This window comes from Amblyomma mixtum, chromosome 4 (genome assembly GCF_055824585.1).
Source record: "Amblyomma mixtum isolate Tamu chromosome 4, ASM5582458v1, whole genome shotgun sequence".
Lineage (NCBI taxonomy): Eukaryota > Metazoa > Arthropoda > Arachnida > Ixodida > Ixodidae > Amblyomma > Amblyomma mixtum.
In genome coordinates, this window is record NC_143015.1 from 108,084,484 (window position 1) to 108,102,983 (window position 18,500).

The 18,500-nt window shown below is 47.8% G+C and overlaps 1 long non-coding RNA gene across 1 annotated transcript; it reads right to left on the minus strand.

The window, feature by feature from the left end:
• Positions 1 to 4,714: 4,714 nt before the first annotated feature.
• On the minus strand, positions 4,715 to 11,728 carry LOC149347773 (uncharacterized). Its single transcript, XR_016292203.1, has 3 exons — positions 11,682 to 11,728; positions 8,670 to 8,747; positions 4,715 to 5,027 (listed from the first exon to the last, which is right to left on the minus strand). It is a non-coding gene; the product is annotated as an uncharacterized LOC149347773 (long non-coding RNA).
• Between the last annotated feature and the right edge of the window lie 6,772 nt (positions 11,729 to 18,500).

Here is an 18,500-nt window from a genome sequence, read left to right on the forward strand (position 1 = left end):
GTTTGGTATGGGTAGTTTGTGGTGACTGCTGATTGGATAGTTATGACCAGAGCCGTATATTCCCTTTCATAGTGGCACTGTGCAGTACATAAGGCTGTAGCAGCCATTACTAATGCATGCACAGCTATTTTATCATTTTGATAATGGCTTTCCTGATATGAAGGTGTTCTGGGATTGGTATTCTTTGTTCTGTTTGACAGATATTGTGTTTTGTTATTGCTTCCTGATTTCTTGTTTTGGTCTCCTTACAGGGAAAAAGTAGAGTGTGCGTTCTTGTCGTCTAATGCAGCCAGCACTGAAGAAATGCTCTCAAAAAGTAAAACACCTGCTTTTCTTTTTTTTTAGTATAGATGCGTGTGTACTCTGTTTACACAGAAAAAAAAATTGCATCGGATAAGGTATTGGTTAACGCAAACAGCTCGGCAAAAAGCTGTTCCCGCAGCTGCGATGGCGTGACTGGTCACGGCTGTGTCGGAAGCTTACCTCTTGTGTTTGCGAGCGGCCTTGGGCTGAGAGCGGATTTCTGTTTCATGATGAAGCCTGTTAGCTTTGTTAAGCCGATGGTGACGCTTTGTCGCACGAGCACGCCGAATCTTGGCTGCCAAATGCGGTTGGTCTGACGGTCTCGCATCTGGCATGGCGAAGGTGCTACTTGCAGCTGTTGCGCACCGTTATGGAGTGCCGTCACTCCACACCGACCATATTGAGGCTGTCACGACTTGTAGGTCTTAGAGGTCTTGTAGTAGGTTGTCTTGCATGCCCACCGATAAGCCCAGCATATGGACGAAAGACACTGCATGACAGTGCTCAGTATAGTGGGAGCCAACAGGAAGGAGCGTCATGTGTAGGTGTGTGCATGAGGGTTCGCATAGTGGCAGGCGCTGTGCCACAGAGCTCGGTAGGAAATGGTTGGGAGTGACCGGCGAGCTGGCGACAAAAGGGATTGGCCAAAAGCAGAACCCCGGCTGCTGCAGAGCACGCCCTCAGGGCATAATGGGCCACCCGGTCTTGCGATGGTGGTGGTGAAAAAAATTCAGGGGCACTTTGACTGTCTAAAGTGCGTAGAGGCGAAAGCGTTGTCCGCACCACTTTGACTGCTTCTGTGGCACTGGTGGCGTCACATGTAATTGAGAACTAATTGCTAAAGTGACGACAAATCACTAATTAATGGTTAATTACTGATTTGTACCTGAATACTAATTAACTGCTAATTAATGACGCTTAAGTTTCGCCTTTAGGAGTGGAACGCGACAGCGTCTTGCAACGCTTCCAGGAGTCCATAGAACGCCATCGCCCATTCGGTTTTATGACTCGCTCGTCGGTAAATTGGTTTTTGAGGAAAGGAAATGTATGTCTCTCATATATCGGTGGACACCTAAACCTCGCCGGAAGGGAAGGGAGGAGGATGGGAGTGAGCGAAGACACCGTATTCACTAGACGCACCTTTGTTCTTCCCAAAACCATCGAGCTGGCATGGCGGAGTGGAAAGCATGCTCGTCTCACACTCCGAAGACCGGGGTTCGATTCCCGAGCTCGACCAATTTCTTACTCGGTTTTATTTATTTATATGGCCTGACTAGAAAAGTTAATTAGGCTAATTGAGTAATTAAGCAATTAACTAAGCTCAGTCCCACTTACTTGGAGCATCACTATACGATCCCTTCAATTGGTTGCCTGGTTACTAGCCAAAGTACGATTGGCCCCGTTTTGAAATTCGCGCACTGTGACGTCACGACCGTTTGGACCAACTGAAAAGCGTGACATTTCTGTCGACAACTGCTCCTTACAACGATGAGACATTAAAGGCTTTCGCCTTAAAACATTAATTAGCAAACAGAGTTTGAGGGTCAAAAAACCCTGCTACATGGTCGGTATCCTTAGTCCGGGACACCGCACGACGAGGCCCCTTCTCGCGCCCGCTTTACTAGAGCCCTTTGAGACTCCAGTGTGGAGCAGTTGAGGAGGGCAGTCTCCCATGCCTCTCGGGTTGGGGTGGGGGAAGGGGGAAGCTGAGGATTCTGAGTACATGCCCACACCATGTGAAAGATATCGCAGATCTCTCCACTGTGCGGGCAGCGCCCATCTGTGTTCGGATCGAAGTGTTTTGCTATGACAGGACAGAGAAGAGTTCCTGTCTGCAGGCGCCGCAGAGTTCGCTCCTCCGCCTTACTCAGCCCCTTGGCAGGTACTGGGTAGAGACGGTGGCTGTCGCAATAATGAATTAGGATTTCGCGGAACCGCAGAAGCGGTTTATGAGCTTCTGAGCCAGGAGAGCTAGGATGAGGAGCCCGCTGTGTGAGCGCCCGGGCGGCCGCATCAGCGTCCTCATTGCCTCGTAGACCCTGGTGGCCAGGAGCCCAGATCACTTTTGTGCGAGTTGGATCGGCGGGAGCGCGTCTTAGAATTTGGGAGGCAAGAGGGGATATTTCGCCTGCAAGATAATGTTCACAGGCCCGGCGAGAGTCTGTGATAACTGTTCTCGATTTTGGATCGGCGGCAGCGAGAGCTATTGCAACTTCCTCCGCTCGTGTTGAATTTGGGGCCCGAAAAAATAGGCCATCGACAGACATTCCCCGGTGGACTACGGCAGCCGTGAAGAGTCCCGTGGGCGATGGCCCTGTGATGTCCACGTAGTAGACGCCCTCTTTATATCCATACTGCCTCTCAAGCGTGCGAACCCGCGCTTGTCGTCTGCCTTCATGTGAAGCCATGTCCATGTTACGAGGGAGCGGAGCGACCAAGAGCATGTGGTGCCACAGCACCGGGATGTTCTCCATCCCCTCTGGTATGCATGTGTGTTGGATGTGTAAGCGGTTTAGCAGGCGGCGCCCAGGAACCGTCTGCGATAGCCGCGTATATTGGTTCACTAGGTGGGCCTCCCGCAACTCCTGATAGGAGTTTACCACTCCCAACGCCTTCATTTTGGCGTTGGAGGTACCCACCGGGAGGTCCAATGCTCGCTTTGTTGCCTTCCTGATGATGGCGTCAATGCGCTCGTCTTGTTTGGTGGTGCGCAGGTACGGCACGGCGTAGAGGATCCGGCTGGTCACGAAGGCATGGGCGGGCCGTAGCGCGTCCCTGCCCCACAGACCACCCCGCTTGTTGGAAACACGGTGGATCATACGCCCTACCTGTTCACCTATGCTCGAGTTTTGCTATAGTAGAGTCGATGGCCCGCACGGGGGAGCAAGGATGCGCCTGCATACAGGCCGTAAGGTTGCTCAACTCCCGTAATTTTTTCATCCCTCTCCTAGGGACCTCGTTCATCAAAGTATCTCAAGTATTCCAAGAGCCGGCTGGGCCACCTGCCTTCATAGCACAGAAGGAAAAATGAGCGGTGATGAACGACTGTGAACCCTAATTCAGTGTGTTTAAGGGGACAGGGAAATATCTGGCATCAGTGTGCATACGCTTGGCAAACACTCCTCGAGTTAATTCTGTGCACGCTCAGAGGTACCCACTATTCTGCTATACGCCCTGTGTCCCCCTCTTGTAAAATACCTTTTCTATTACACCCACTGAACGGCTTTGATAGGGTAATCTTACCATTTGAAGCCAAACAGGAGCACTTAGTGCAGTCGAACTTGCACGCGCGCCACAGTGGATTCATGGAGTAGCGTTCACCGGGTGAAACATCAGGCCGTTGGGATTTGGGACGAGGGATGCTGTAGTGAAGGGCTGCAGTAATTTCAACCCCCTGAGTTTCTTTGGACATCAGATGACGATCGCTGAAGCAGGGACAGGCTGAGCATGAGAAAGCTAACTGTTAATTCTTATGACGAATGAAAATAAGTCTGTATACAGGGTAGAACACTTTTATACATTGCATACCTCCTAGGGAAGGTTCCCTACGACATACTCTGGGAGAGCGGTTTCATTAAAATCCAGGACATCTTGGCCGAGTGGTCATTATCTCTAATTAGCATTCTTCAGGGGTGCCCAGAGTGTTGCGGCATCATGGTGTCTACACAACTGGGTGGACCCGCCTACTGTGGTTAAAAGTTGTAACTACATCTGCTGCTGATCCAAAGGTCACTGGTTTTGATCTCTGCCGCAGCCACTGTATTTCGTTGGAAATGAAACTCAAAAGGCGCCAGTGCGCTGTGAAATGTCAGCGTACGTTCATGTTTATGCACCCTAGGTGTCCCTGGGGGTCCAAGTGCCGCTGCGGTACACTAAATCTTCCGTGGTGAACACTAAAGACTGGATGCTTTCAAGCTTTCACTACCCCATATCCAACGTGCCCAAATCCACTCTTCCACTGCCAGCGAAAATGAGACTGTGCCCTTCCCAAACTCAATTTTAGTCTCTCTAGACTCAAACAATGAGACTCCACAGCATGCGCAGGAGCAAAGCTAGGTGGTAAGGAATTTCAGCGCTGTTCAACAGCACATTCCAAACCGCTGCCTCGTTGACTGCACCGCAGGCTTGTTTGTGCCCTATCTATCTAGCATCCATGGTGGCAAAAGCGCGTAGAATGGGACGAACGATGGCTTTCATGAAGGTAGTTTGGTGCTAAGAATACTAGAGAAAAATTATCTGGTGCTGGCACTGGGTGTGCTGCAGGCCCGGTATCACAGTATCCTCCATTTTTATTCGAAGTGGCATTAGTGAAGACTGCCGTTGTGCAGGAAAATGGGCAATTTCAGGCTATCATCAGCCTTCAAAACATCTAGTTAGTGTTATCAGTAAAAATAGGCTACCATGGCTCCTTTTGGATGACGGGTTCCCGGCCGTCGTAATGTCAAAACCAAGATTCGGTATGACACACCATTTAGCACGCCCTTTATTATGACATGCTCTATCGGCAGTATGCTCAACACTACATTCCTGTAGACACCCCTGCGATTGTACATTGCGAAAGGCGGCTTTTAAATGAGAATATGAGGCACTCGTGCGTCTTCATCGAGTTTGTGGGGTTCTTCGAGATGGCAGGACTGCTGGCGGAAGTAACTTGCTCGCACTCTTCTGCACACTGTACACCGGCTGTCGCTGTTGCACGTGCTTCTCGGCTGCTGAAGTCTTTCCTGGACACGGCGTCGCCGTCGAGGGTGAAATGAGGATTATTAGAATGCGAAACACTAAAAAGAACATTGCTACAGCAAAAGATACGCATTCTCACAAATTGCCCGTAGAAGCACCTATACTCAACCTTATGTACATGCTTGGTCAGAAGTTTCCAGGCCACATGGTCTGCTTTTGAGCCACATGGCTGGGCATTTACGCCGTCCACGAAGATAAATATATCTATACGGAATAGGAGAACCATCATTCCCACCTTTCATAGCCTTGCTAGATTTATAGCGGTGTTAATGAGAAGCAAGAAATTTTAGCACAAGCATTGTGAATTTCTTTTAACCTCTTCGGTAAATTTGGTAAATGTTTAGATATTATAGGCAAAGATGAAAAACTAGTTTAACAGAAAAGGTCTGCTTGTCATGCATATTTCCGTAGTAATAAATAAATGAATGCTTAAACTTTCTCGTACTGCTCTCGACCTACATGTGTATACAGCCCGATTACACTGCATAAACAGTGCAAATAGAGTGCACGCTTACTACGACAGGCTGGTTGTTACTATTATCCAGGTTAATTCCACGCTAATTCTGGAGCGCGAACTAAAAGTGAGGTAAATGATAGAAAGCGAGGCCTAAGGTCGCTCTTCTGCATTGAAACACAAGCCCTGAAGAACTTATATGGACGTCAACGACTTAGTTTAATAGTATTTAACCTCACAAACAGAACCTATTACACGAATGCAAATGAAGTGGCAAAGTCATGCAAATAGTTTTGATTATACAACTGAGCTAAGATCCCCAAACTGTATATACATTTGGTCCTTGGCGTTACAAAATTTCTGAGCTGTTCCATTGCAAGGACAGCTAATTAACAGCTGTGAAATGCATGCGGTACACAAATGTATAGGTTGTTTGATTTCGCAGTTAAACCCCCGGAAAATCAAAGTAAATTAGTGTACAGGCTGAGGGACGTCATGTATGGAAATCTTTCGAAAAGTCGTTCATTATTAGTAATGATTTCAAATCATTTCTGCGAAGCACACTGTACGGTAATTACACAAGTAGGGTGTTGCTGTTAATGGGTGGGACTCTGAAAGGTGGTGCTCACGTAGTGCCAGTGACTGCAGCCACTCAGCTCAAGGAACGACACCAATAGGGCATCCGATGGTGTGCAGGACGCTTCTACACACAAATGTGTACCGTACATATGAAATAGTACCGCTCAACCACCCTTGCCCGCACAAGCGCAGTCCCCATATGGAATTGACTGTTGTCACTCCTATAAATGGGACACAGCTGTGTGTCTGCCCAAGTGGGCGCACCTGTGACCAATCAAGCCCTGCTAGATGGGCCTGCGCCTATCCTGTGCGCAGGTGCACTGCTCAGGAGCTGTCTGAACCACCGTGGTGCAGCCTGGCGTCCCCCTCATGCCCTATTCTACTTTTGCTTCCTTCAGCGAGGGCCCGCCTGAATACTGCAACCTTTATAAGTATGTGCGATTACTGGTTTAACGTTGGTGGTGATGATTCGATTTTTAATGCCAGCTAGTTAGCAGCAACTGTGAATGCACGCGGTACACAAATTTTTAGGTTGTTTAATTTGTATGGGCTTTTTTTGGTTTTTACGAGGGTTTAGCATCCCAAAAAGGCTATGAGGGACGCTATCGTGGTGGGCTCCGGAAATTTATACAACTGTACAACTGTACAAGAGGCTGCTGCGGCGGCTCAGTGGTTATGACACGGGGCTGCTGATCCGAAAGACGCTGGTTCGATACCGACCACGGCGGTCGAATTTTGATGAAGGCGAAATTCTAGAGGCCCGTGTACTGTGCGATGTCAGTGCTCAAAGAATCCCAGGTGGTCGAATGTGTAGGTTGTTTGATTTGTGTAGGTTTGATTTGTATTTTTATAGGTTGTTTTATCTGCGACAAGAGTGCCATAGCATCATTTCCCAAGCATTTCGTTGGTTTGGTTTATGGGGCTTTAAAGTCCCAAAGGGACTCAGGCTACAAGAGACGCCGTAGTGAAGGGCTCCGGAAATTTCGACCACCTGGAGTTCTTTATTGTGCACAGACATCGCACAGTACACGGGCCTCTAAAATTTCGCCTCTATCGAAATTCAACCGCCACGGTGGTGATCGAACCCGCGTCTTTCGGGTCAGCAGCCGAGCACCATAATCACTGAGCCACCGCGGCGCCCCTAGCATTTCATCCTAATTCGAGCACCAAGCTATGGCAGAACTTGAACCTTGAACATGGCAGAACTTGAACCTATTATATCACTGACGGGTGCCCAGTGGCACTGGAGATTGAACCCCGCATCCGCCCCATGCAAGGCTGAGGCTGAACTTTATTGAGCACAAGGGTAGGGGATTGAGGCAAGTTAGCTAGCGTGCTGCAAGCTATGGAGACCTTTGGCGATGCTGGCCCTTTCGATGGCCCTGGACTGAATGTCGGGGTCATCGCTGGACCTTAGCTTATCCCAAGTTCTTCAGAGGGATCAGGCAACAGTTCAGAGGGAGGCTTCTGGACTTTGCAATCCTGATCATATGGTGGGTGTTATCTTTCTCACCACAGGCGGATACTCAAACAATATGGCCGCTGCTTGAATCTTCTACTTAAGTTAACAACATTAGATATCATCCTATCCTTTGATAGCTGCAGCTCAGGTGCTTCAAGATTTGATGGCAGATGCCGTGGATAGCAACATCCTTTTCTTCCATTGTTATTTTAGTAATCACTAATAATACTAATAAATTAGATATATCATGCTCATCAAATATTCGTGATGGCCTCCGAGTTGAGTTTGTGGTGCATTCTTGATTAAAGATTTGGCGATGTTTCTTATTAAGGCGATGTGTTTTCTCTAGAAATTCTCATTAATTTGTGAAGCATATAATTCGAGTCCATTATGTATTTAGAAGTTTAGGAGTTTCGGAGTTCTCGAGTTCTGGAATTTACTCCACGTTTATGATGCATACAAACTAAGTTTAGGTTCTTTTTGGTGAGTGGTTTGGTGTTTCGTCCATATATTTCCCCCTTGGCCAAATTATTATAACAGCTGAGCCCGCGTGCTTTTCTCGGAGCAATCTTGCTCCTGAACGGCCTTGGTATATGCAGTGTTTAACGTCTCGAGTTCTGGGTTGGTTTCCATCATCTGAGGCTCCTCAACGTGTACTAACACCGTAAAGCAAGCGAGATCGAACCCGCGACCTTTTTGAGATCAGCAGCCGCCACCACGGAGGTTGGTCAAGGAATTGGCTGAAGCCACTCACTTGTCCAGAACTTATTAATGAACAAAATTTTCCGAAACGTCAGTGGAAACATTAAGCGTGGTGAACATTAATAAATTTCATTCCAAAGTTCTTGAAAAAGTAGTGCGACGTTCCTATTAGATATCTGCACAGATGGAAGAGCACACCGTAAACAGAAAGGAGTAAAGAGGGTGTAAGTTGTCCTCTGCAGTGCACTTCCTTTTAGCGTACTCCCGTTTTACTCCCACATAGGCGTATTCCTGTTCACGAACAAATGCTATGATGTACAACACTGAATGTGGCACATACGTGAAAGCATGCCCAGCTGTTAGTTAAGTGGCTGCTAACACAGTGTAGTAAACTGCAATGGTGCAATGCAAAAGTAGCTGCAAACTCACCTTAGCATTTCAGCGGAATGCAACGCCAGGCACGACTTGCCGAGCCGAGGGTGCCACGTTCAAAGGAAAGCGCCGACTCTGAAAACGTGTGAAAAGAAATTTGCAGGCTACATCGTACACAAGCTAATGTACAATACAGTGAATTTTCTTTTAACGCTTACAGATTCTTATTTTAAACAGTGTTAGCGATACTTCGGTGCGGTCTGTGCAGCTGGATTGTACAGCAACAAGGTGGACACAGAGGGTGACACAGCCCAATGATTAAATGATTAAGTAATTAATTAACTAATAACACTTTATTGTTTGATTAAACGGTAAGATTATATCGCGAAGGTGAGCACAGTTTTTTCATTTTCCTCAGAGGCTAATGGGGTTCGAAATGTCGAACATCGAAATTATGCATTTCAAAGCTTGATGAGCTAGCCTTCTGCGTTGCATGTTTATAAAACGTCCGTACACATAGTACATAGTACAGTCGCCGATATCACGTTAACTGCTTTTACGTCACAAAATACGTAAACAATGTTTCTATTTGTTGCATTATATATTCAAGTCACATCATTATATAAATGTGGCTTTGTTGCATTATAAATTCAGATCACACTATTATATAAATGTGTGACGCGAGAAAGGCGACTCAATGAGCTTTCAGATACGTATTTTTGGCATATATCTCGAATGTCATTGCCAATAAAGAAAAAAATATTAGAAACTGGGCTCTTCTTCGATGCAGACGTCCTTCATAATAAAAACATAGGGTCACTGACCAAGTCAAAATTTTAATGAAACGTATTGACGTTTCGGAAGCCCTACGGCTTCCTTGTTCACAACGTCAATACGTTTCATTAAAATTTTGACTTGGTCAGTGACCCTATGTTTTTATTATGCCTCTACCTGACCAGACGACGTTTCGTCAAACTCTTGACTACAGACGTCCTTCAATTTTTCAATATAATCGTGACGCACGTAGTGTCTGCCTGCTGTACAATGCACCTGCACAGGCCGCATCGATGTGTATCAGTTTAAAAGGAAGTCTTTGAACGTTAAAAAAATCACCCGGTATATACTGAGTGCTGATCATAAATGCCTGTTTCAAACGACTTTTTGTTTCAGGAAACGGTATATCTCAGTATTTAGTAATCATGTACCATAATTACCCCCTTTTAATGCCTTTTTTCCATGACAACGGTCTCGAAATTTCATGGGGCTTACAATCGGATACTAAAAGTCAGGCAGCGGTTCAACTCTGCCGAACCCAGTTTTCCGTAGCGAAAGCTACATAATCAAGCGGTCTGCCGGGTGGTCAGAAGTGGCTTGCCGCCGTGTTCGAAGATGCCGTTCACTACACCTACTCTCCTCAGCACGCTTTCCTTGTTCCATAGTCTGTCATGCCCACAGATGTGGCTATATACGCCCCATACCACACGGCTTTCTTACTACGTCTGTCGACAACTTACACAGTGAAAATTAAATGTCAAAGTTCAAGGTCAGAGGTCGGGGTCAAAGTTGAAGGTCGAAGGTGATCCACTAAGTGGACTTCACATGGTAAAGTATATATGCATTGCAGCACTAGCCACGACTTATATCAAAGTCGTTTCATGGTCATTCGGAGACTCACGACGAAATTCACCCCAGCTGTAGTAGTGTAGCTCTCGCTACAAAACCGTAAGTACGCTTCGAAAAGCTCAGCGTCACTGCCATCGCAAGATGGCGGCTAAACCTATTTGCGTTTGCATGGTTGGAATTAAAAAGTTATGCCCTGCTACGTATATATTATAGACTTTTAGCGCAGCGCGTACATATACCGCTCACCGCGTAGCGTGCGTCCTCAGTGTCCACGCGCAGATCGCCTTGAAGTCGACAGATGGTGCCACGTGCTGGCTAGCTAGGCGCACGCCTGCTGTGTTGAAAAACCAATCTGCGCGTGCGCACTGGCTGTGCGCGCTAAGCGGTTCAGGCTGTGCTAAAAGTGAACAATAAATTGCTTTTATGCGAAGCATACTACTTTAGCTACCACTTCAGCCCTTCACCGTGGTTATGCGCCTCCAAATCACGTGATACATGACGTCACACCACGTGACACGATGACGTCACGGCAGTGGAGAAAGGGGGCCCACCTCGCGCCGTCGCTGTGGTTGTGCGCCTCCAAATCACGTGATACATGACGTCACACCACGTGACACGATGACGTCACGACAGTGCAGAAACGGGGGCCCACCTCGCGCCGTCGCTGTGGTTGTGCGCCTCCAAATCACGTGATACATGACGTCACACCACGTGACACGATGACGTCACGACAGTGGAGAAACGGGGGCCCACCTCGCGCCGTCGCTGTCGTTGTGCGCCTCCAAATTACGCGACACGATGATGCTTCGCATTCTCCAGGCTTAACCAAGTCAGGCCTCAGCCATTTTTTTCGTTTTCGCGAGTATGAGTATCAGATGCACGTTAGAACAGGCTAATGACGGTATTTCGATACGAGAAAAAAAAGGCATCGCAGTGCAAAAACGCGCTTTAACCAATGTGTTTCAAATAAAACAGCAGACAGCAGACACACATCATCCCCCCCCCCTCTCCGAGATTTGAACCATAGTTTCCTCTGTCAGGGTTGAACAAAGCAGACTATTTTAGCGTGACGTCACGTATGACGTGAATGCGCAGCCTTCTTTGCGTTCACGGTGCAGATGTGTTTATAAGAATAATACTGAGCCCTGCGCCACAACGCTCTGCCCACAATCTGCAGGGCGACACCGAGGACGACAAGTTATCGGCAGGGCGCACGTATTGGCTCAAGCGATCGTAACGGTTGCTTTGCGACGGAAAGCGCCATGGCCGCTTGAGGTGGCGGGACAGAATCTCGGGCACGACGGCTGCATTTTTTATAGCGGCTAAATACAAAAAGACCGCACGCTGCGAGTGCACGTTAAAGAAGAAAAGTGCGTTGAAATTCTTCCGGAGACTGCGGGATGATAAAAGCAATATGGATCTCGGGCTACGGACCCTTTCACATACCTGTGGAGAGGAGGATCGGATGGATGTCAGAAGACAGGAGCAGTCAGCTGCGGTTGGAGAGAGATGATTCTCAGTAAGGAATCAAGACATATACAAGTCAATCCGTACTTTACTATTCCGGCGCTAAATTAAAACAATTATCGGAGCTCACTCATTTAATATTCCGGTGCTATATTAAAATAATCATTATCGGAGTTCGCTTTTTACAGCAGCTCGCCTTTACCGACGTCCTTAGTTTACCTTTTATTTATTTATTTAGGCACTCATATAGACACAGCATCAGACGTATTTTGTTTAAAGGCAAACAGCGTTCTGCCGTTGTGCGCGGCGGATTTAAAACTGCCGAATGTGAACCCGTCCTTTTATTCTTCCCTTCTACATAACGAAAGTTGAACTCCGTGTGGGATTAGTCCAGTCGTACAAGCGGATTCGGCCGGTTTACGCCTACTACTACATTGGTAGTCAGCCACGCGCCACGCCATGAGCTGCTAAGTTGCTCAGCAGCTCACGCCTGCTCTGTGTAGCGGTTATCTTAAAGCCTCTACCGTATTCATCGCTAATATAACTGCAACCCTCGGTGCTTGCTGTAACAAGGCACCACTGGGCAAAAAAATGCAATGCAGCCTGGAAAACTGCACTCAGTGAACGCTGGTTTAGATGCGCCTCCAGTGGTGCTGAGCTTTCCTCGTACAGAGAGTTGCTTTTCTCCCTAATCCGCCTTTTTTGCAAGAAGTGGTGTCCTCTGGGGAGTGGCTAAAATTTGTTGGCTACTTATTGAAGGCAAACACGCGGGAGACGCAGGCACGATCTGCTTCTATGAGGTGCCCGCTACACCTGCAAAGTGTGTGTGCGTGTGTGCGTGTGTGCGTGTGTGTTGACAGCTGTCGCCATCTGTCGCATTCGCCTGATGCTAACACGAACTGCGCATGCGCAGTAGGAGCTGCGCTTTTCGACCAATGGAACTGGAGGAGAAGAGGTGCGCATGCGTGGAGCGGCCGTGTGGAAATGACGGACTATGGTGTTGCGTGGATGCTTCGCGATGCTCAGAATATTACTGAAGAGACCGAATGCATATACTAACGCTATTACTCTCGCTGAGGAGTTGGAAAATCCTCGTCGCGCCTTCCACAGAGCGCCTTCGGTCAGTGATTCCACATCAAATGCGCCGACAGCTTCTCTGCGAAGGCGAATACACACGGTTATTAGACAAGAATGCGCAACAGTACAGGTCGAACCAACTTTACTGATTGGTTACTTTACTGATGCCGCCAATTGCATGTCGACGACAAACTTGTGCTCCTATATACAAGGCATTTCAGGAAAGCCAATCAATTATTAAAAAACAATTTAGTAGAGCTTTGGTGTGGCATAGTTAACCTAGTATAGATAGGAGTAAAAAGAGTAAACCGCACTCTAGCGCGCTCTTTTTTAGGGGAAGGGTATGCAGCCCACGTCCTGAAATAGGTTTCTATCTGTATAATCAAACGACCATATACCGGGTGTTTTTTTTAGAAGGTCCAAAATTTTTAAAGAAAGGTAAATTCCTTTAGATTTACTTTAACCCTGGGGCTATACTGAGGGCTACACGGCGGACACGCTGATTAACTGAATGCATTAATTAACTTTTGTAATTTTTATTTTAGGGGATATGTTGTTTCAGCAGAATTAGAGATCGTCTTCCGAACAGTTCAGCCAAGAAAAAAGATTTCCATGAAAAAAATGTTTGCGCGCGTAACGAAGCGAGAAAAAGTCACCCTGGTAGGCACCTTCACACTGTAACACAGCATCTGTGAGCGCCTGTGACGTAGCTCGCTCCGCCTTGCGCTTTGTGTCAATGCGTTTTTGTTCCAGCGCGGCTTTCCGTGAGGCCGCGGAGCGAAGCGAGGTAAGCAGCGATAGCGCGGGCCGCCAGTCCGAGACGCGTGACGCAAAGCGCAGGGCGGAGTGAATTACGTCAGAGGCGCTCCCGCCGCTGGTTACGGTGTGAAGATGCCTACCAGGGTGAATTTTTCGCGCCTCGTAACGTGCGTGAAAAATTTTTAATTAAAATTGTTTTTTCTCGGTTGGACTGTGTACAGGACGATCTCTAATTCTGCGAATACAACATATCCCCTAAAACAAAAATTAGAAAAGTTAATTAACATATTTAGTTAATCAGCGAACTAATTAAAGCAGTTTTCCTCTTGCCTAGTGCCCGCCGTATCCTCCAGTATAGCCCCAGTGCTAAAATAAATCTAAAGCAATTGACCTTTTTTAAAAAAATTTTTGACCTAGAAAAAACACCCGTATATAGCCCTTTCTGTTCGCCAACCATTTGTTCACGCAACACATTGGGTTGGTTTGGGCTAGGTTAGATTTCAACCTCCTCTATTTGCTAACCTGAAGGTGATTTAACTGAGGTTTCAATCTCCTCTATTTACTAACCTCAAGACGATTTAACCGAGGATTCAATCTCCTGTATTTGCTAACCTCAATACGATTTAACCGAGGTTTCAATCTCCTGTATTTGATAACCTCAAGGCGATTTAACCGAGGTATCAATCTCCTGTATTTGCTAACCTCAAGATGATTTAACCGAGGTATCAATCTCCTGTATTTGCTAACCTCAAGACGATTTGACCGAGGTATCAATCTCCTGTATCTGCTAACCTGAAGACGATTTAACCGAGGTATGAATCTCCTGTATTTGCTAACCTCAAGACGATTTAACCGAGGTATCAATCTCCTGTATTTGCTAACATCGAGACGATTTAACCGAGGTATCAATCTCCTGTATTTGATAACCTCAAGACGATTTAACCGAGGTATCAATCTCCTGTATTTGCTAACCTCAAGACGATTTAACCGAGGGATCAATCTCCTGTATTTGCTAACCTCAAGACGATTTAACCGAGGTATCAATCTCCTGTATTTGCTAACCTCCAGACGATTTAACCGAGGTATCAATCTCCTGTATTTGCTAACCTCGAGACGATTTAACCGAGGTATCAATCTCCTGTATTTGCTAACCTCAAGACGATTTAACCGAGGTATCAATCTCCTGTACTTGCTAACCTGAAGACGATTTAACCGAGGTATGAATCTCCTGTATTTGCTAACCTCAAGACGATTTAACCGAGGTATCAATCTCCTGTATTTGCTAACCTCCAGACGATTTAACCGAGGTTTCAAACTCCGGTATTTGCTTACTTCAAGGCTTCCGACGCCGGATTTAAATTCCACCTCCTACGTTCTAACTACATCACATCAGTATGCTTTGCAGTGGGAGTATGCCTCTATTGCTGAGGGCAGACATTCCTTATATTCTGTGATCAAGTCTACTCCCCAACTTGTGCAGAATACCTTGCCCCTTAGTTAATAGGCTGCGCAATAGAGGGCAGATTACTCCCTTTTTACTCCCAAATATCCTTATCCGTGTTTTGGTGTGCAATGGCGGTGCTGGCGGACACCATAAAGTTAGTAACTGAATACGAATAATTTTCAATGTTTACAGATGGGCACCTGGTTGCAATCAAGAGATTTGTAGCTCCCCATTAGGAATAACCACTTTAGATTTTTTTTTGAAATTTCGCGTTGAGTTCGAAAACCACGCACCCGCGGTGCTCGCCCTCAGCGATGACCATCAAACTGCGTCACTCCATGAGGCAGATATCACGTGACCACCTCTGCCTCGCCTCGGCTGGTGCAGCGAGGAACGGTGAGCACCGCAGTGCAGGCTGGACAGGGAGTGTCACGTGGCATATGCGCCACCGGTTGACGCGTTAAGATGGACATTGCTGAGCGTGCAATCGAATTGCGTCAGAAACGCGAAAATTTATTCAGCCACAGGGCCGAAAGTAATTTCGTTTTCTAAAAACTAATATAGCCATTGCACTAATGGCCAGCTACAAATCTTGAATTCCAACCAAGTGCCTTTCTCTAGTTAAAAGTGGAGGTGTCTAGTTATGTTCCTTTCATTTCTCCAAAATGAAGAGAAAATTGGTTTTCAAGGAAAAGATAGGGTGCAGTAACTCACTTATCTGTGGATTAATTCCTTTGACTAGCATATAATGATGCGCCTCTTTTCTGGTGTTCGCGAGCATCACTTAGCCGAGAAAAGAGTCTATCTGCCTAAAAAAAAACACTTATCATGAAACGCCAGTACCCATTTGCACTAAGTATGTATGACAGTTTAGTTTTCGATAACTGACCCATTGGTCAGAGGACACCTCAAGCATGCATTTAAACAGGTACCACCAACAGCTAGCATTTATGCTTTTTATGCGAAGCATACTACTTTATCTACCACTTCAGCCCTTCACCCTGGTTATGCGCCTCCAAATCACTTGATACATGACGTCACACCACGTGACACGATGACGTCACGACAGTAGAGAAACGGGGGCCCACCTCGCGCCGTCGCTGTGGTTGTGCGCCTCTAAATCACGTGATACATGACGTCACACCACGTGACGCGATGACGTCACGACAGTAGAGAGACGGGGGCCCACCTCGCGCCGTCGCTGTGGTTGTGCGCCTTCAAATCACGTGATACATGACGTCACACCATGTGACACGATGACGTCACGACAGTGGAGAAACGGGGGCCCACCACGCGCCGTCGCTGTGGTTGTGCGCCTCCAAATCACGTGACACGATGATGCCACACCACGTGACATGATGACGCCACGGCAGTGGAGAAACGGGGGCCCACCTCGCGCCGTCTCTGTGGTTGTGCGCCTCCAAATCACGTGATACATGACGTCACACCACGTGACTTGATGACGTCACGACAGTGCAGAAACGGGGGTCCACCTCGCGCCGTCGCTGTGGTTGTGCGCCTCCAAATTACGCGACTCGATGATGCTTCGCATTCTCCAGGCTTAACAAAGTTAAGCCTCAGCCCTTTTTTTCACTGAGTGCTTCAGGTGTCCAGTTATGCGCATTTCCTTCTCTCAAAATCAAGAGAAAGCTGGTTTTCAAGGGAAGGACACGGCGCAGTAAAAATTATTCATTTTACTAGTTTGGTTTGGTTTATGGGCGTTTAATGTCCCAAAGCGAAATCGAAAAGCACACCACGTGACAGCATCGCTCCCATGCGCGCTCTCAAATAAGTCTATCTTAGAAGCGCTGTCCTTGACGGGCGTTGGAGTCTGCCGCGGGAGATGCGGCAGCAACTGCTGACGCTTTGTGTTTGGAACGTGAACCCGCGTAACGCGTTGCTCTCAGACCGCAGCGGAAGCTGCGGTCATAAATGTGCATCGCGAGTCTACGGGAGGTGGAACAAAAATCTCCTTCCCCTAAAAAGGCTCTTCAGTCTTCCAAGAGATGGAAAGCTAGCCATTCAGTATCAACTAAGCTGGCTGGAAATATACTGGGCAGGCTAGGCCAAGCGACTGACTCCCTACGGTACTGTCAATTTCGCTCGTGCTGAACGCCCCGTCTATTTAAAAGCCTTGATTTCCTTCAGCTGGGACCCCGTGCAACGAGCAAACGGGCCAGTACCAGCCGTATGTGTTCAACGCATGTTATGAGTTAATGTTATCTCTATTACAGTGATCGTTAGTGTCACAGTCATCATTATTTTCCTACCTTTCCACACATAGCACTAGACGCGCACGAAGAGAAAGCCGCCCCATGAGCATGGCACAGTCTTCTTCCCTGGAGGCTGACGATGCGTAGAAGTGCCTCCATTGTAGTTTGAAGACGCCCGCTGCCCGGTCCAGCCACCGGAGCCGCTCCCCGAATGTACTCAAGGTGGTCGAACAAGAACTGGTACAGCGGGCCGGTGGAGCGGCTAGGCATCTCCTGCACGATACCACAGAAGGAGAAAAAGAGACCGCAGTCACCAAATAGGGGGGGGGGGGGGGGGGAGCTATTTTGCCAACGACGATTCGATGCTTATGTGCGTATTTCGTGACTGTAAAGCAGCGGTACAAATCCTTGACTGCGTGGCGCGATATAGTTCCTGTCATTCGCCCTTTGCGCGCGAGGAAGGACACCACGCTATGTTTAAATAGATCACAAGACGCTGTGGGCTGCGCGGTGTTGTGACTGGGGCATCCCACCGCTGCCACCACTGTTGTGACATGGAGCGTCACAGCCCGCTGCGTCTGTTGAGCAGAGCTGAGCGAAGAACGGTCGACGCGACGGTGAGTGAACGGACGTTTATGTACAGTATGCACAATGCTTTTTACATCATATATACAATGGCCGAGAGCACAATGGGCTAGGACGAGGCCCTGCGGAGAGCGTCTCTCTGGTACAATGGCGCGTCTGCTGCCCGTGTGCTGCTGCGTCTCAGCGCGGGTCTGGTCTTATAGCCGACGGTGACCGTTGCGTTCCTCTGCTCCAATAAGGTCACTCCACAGACCACCGTTCGGATTGGCTCGAGCTAGTGAGGAGGAGGTGGAAGGGTCTGCGCCGGCGAGCCAGGATGACTCGTTGCAAGCCGTGCCAAGGCGGCGAGTCCGGGCTTGCTTTACGCGACGACGGGCGCACGGCTCCGGTTCCCAGACAGGCCAGCGGAATGAGGGTTCAGGCACAACAGCTACAAACTTGCGGACGGATAAACAAGGACCACACACTAGGATGGCGCACAGATTACTTCGTGTGCGTGCGTGTCTGTGCGTGTGTCTGTGTGCGTGCGTGCGCGCGCGCGTTTTCCTGTACCAGTTACAACACTTACACACACACATGTATATACATAGTTACGTGTCCAACAAGAAACCACTCCATGTTCAAAGTATAGTGCAAAAGCCACTTTTTTTGAAGACAGTTCCTGCCAACGATGCTGTCACGGCGGAGTGGGAGACGCCCCGCCAAGAAAGGAAACGAAGA